This window comes from Drosophila guanche, unplaced genomic scaffold, assembly GCF_900245975.1.
Source record: "Drosophila guanche unplaced genomic scaffold, DGUA_6, whole genome shotgun sequence".
Lineage (NCBI taxonomy): Eukaryota > Metazoa > Arthropoda > Insecta > Diptera > Drosophilidae > Drosophila > Drosophila guanche.
The window spans coordinates 1-1,844 of record NW_022997199.1 but is presented as its reverse complement, the minus strand read 5'-3'; the positions used below and the strand labels follow the sequence as shown (position 1 = coordinate 1,844).

General features: G+C 47.9%; 1 long non-coding RNA gene and 1 pseudogene across 1 annotated transcript; both read right to left on the bottom strand.

Annotated features, from left to right (window-relative positions):
* Nucleotides 1-7: 7 nt before the first annotated feature.
* On the bottom strand, nt 8-959 carry LOC117591721 (annotated as a pseudogene).
* A 165-nt stretch (nt 960-1,124) lies between these two features.
* On the bottom strand, nt 1,125-1,837 carry LOC117591720. The gene is made up of 2 exons (XR_004574458.1): nt 1,646-1,837; nt 1,125-1,581 (listed from the first exon to the last, which is right to left on the bottom strand). It is a non-coding gene; the product is annotated as an uncharacterized LOC117591720 (long non-coding RNA).
* Between the last annotated feature and the right edge of the window lie 7 nt (nt 1,838-1,844).

Sequence of the window (1,844 nt, the reverse complement as noted above, 5' to 3'; positions counted from 1 at the left end):
AGGTTTTGAGAAGGAAGGACGATAGACTTATTGGTCTGAAGCCTTTTGGGGTTGTGTGTGAGGGTTTCCCTGCTTTAGGGATAAAGACTATTTTAGCCTTTAGCCAAGCGCGGGGGATTTTTCCCACTGTCAGTATCTTCCTGAAGATACTTTGCAGCCAGTTGATGGCCATGTGCCCGGCTTTTTGTAGCTGAGCCGGAATGAATTGGTCCGGGCCAGGTGATTTCTAGGATTTAAAGCTGTTTACTGCCCAGCTAATATTCCGTTTTGTGAGGATGTGCCCCATCGAGGTTTCCGGGCCTTCACTTGGGGTGTCTGCCGGCTTGATGGTCGTACACCCAGGAAAATGAGTATCGAGTAGAATGTGTAGGGAGTCCTCACTAGAGTTTGTCCACGTACCATCAGTTCTCTTGAGATATCCCACCAAATGTTTGGATGGATGTTTTTGACAGGATCTTTCGTAGCCTTGCGGCTTCTGACGTGTCCTCAATTTCGGAGGCAAAATTTTTGCCAAGAGGCCCTTTTTGCTCTCCTTGTTTCTTTTTTGTATAGGGTTAGCTTACTTTTGTAATTTCCCCAGTGCGCTACCTCGCTGCTGCTTTTGGCTGTGTTAAAGAGAGTCCTGCAGTCTTTCCGGAGGGTATCTATATGTTTAGACCACCAGGGGGTTTCATTTTCCCTCTTGGGTTGGTTGAGGGGCAAGCTGCCATGAAGGCCTTGTTGCAAGCTTCCGTGAAATTGTCCACAAGACGATTAAGATCGTCTTGTGTGTCCGGGCATTTTAGGGCTAGGGGGGGGAGTAGTTCCTCCATTTTTGCACTATACGTATCCCAGTTGGCTTTTCTTGGGTTTATATAGCTAGTGGGTATGGTGCTTTCGAGCGATAGGATTGTCTCGATGTACCTGTGGTCGGAGAAGGAGTGGTCCTCTATATGTTTAGACCACCAGGGGGGTTTCATTTTCCCTCTTGGTTTGGTTGAGGGGCAAGCTGCCATGAAGGCCTTGTTGCAAGCTTCCGTGAAATTGTCCACAAGACGATTAAGATCGTCTTGTGTGTCCGGGCATTTTAGGGCTAGGGGGGGGAGTAGTTCCTCCATTTTTGCACTATACGTATCCCAGTTGGCTTTTCTTGGGTTTATATAGCTAGTGGGTATGGTGCTTTCGAGCGATAGGATTGTCTCGATGTACCTGTGGTCGGAGAAGGAGTGGTCCTCTAGGACTCTCCAACTTTTCATTATGTCTGACAGTTTGTGAGACAATAGAGTGAGGTCAATAACCTCTTGACGGTTTTTTATGATAAAAGTGGGGTCATTACCCCGATTACCAATAATTAGGTTGGAGTTTAGGATGAAGCTGAAAAGTGACTCACCCCTTACATTTGTATCCGAGCTCCCCCATTGGGTGTGATGAGCGTTGGCATCGCAGCCTATTAGTAGGCTTGTATTCGACCTCTCGCTGTCGCTGGCAATCTTGCGAACGAGGTCACTGGGAGGATCGCTTTCTTCATGAGCCATGTAGGACGACACCAGGTTCAGGCGTGTCCCTTGTAGCTCTAGGCTAGCCGCCGTGTTGTCGCCATTGCTAAAATTATGGAGCAGAAAGATATTTAAGTGCTTTCTTGCTAATATGCAGGTTCTAATTTTACCTTAAGTTTGGGCTACAATCAGCTTGTAGTCCTTCGTCGCTAATCCACAGACCCTGCCTCCTACCACCCAGGGCTCTTGGATTAGGACTATGTCCCCTCCGCTCGCGACTAAGCGGAGTATCAGGGCAGCGGATGCTGCTTTACAGTGGTGGAGATTAATCTGCAGAAGCCTCAGAGACTTCATTAGAGTCATTCTCCA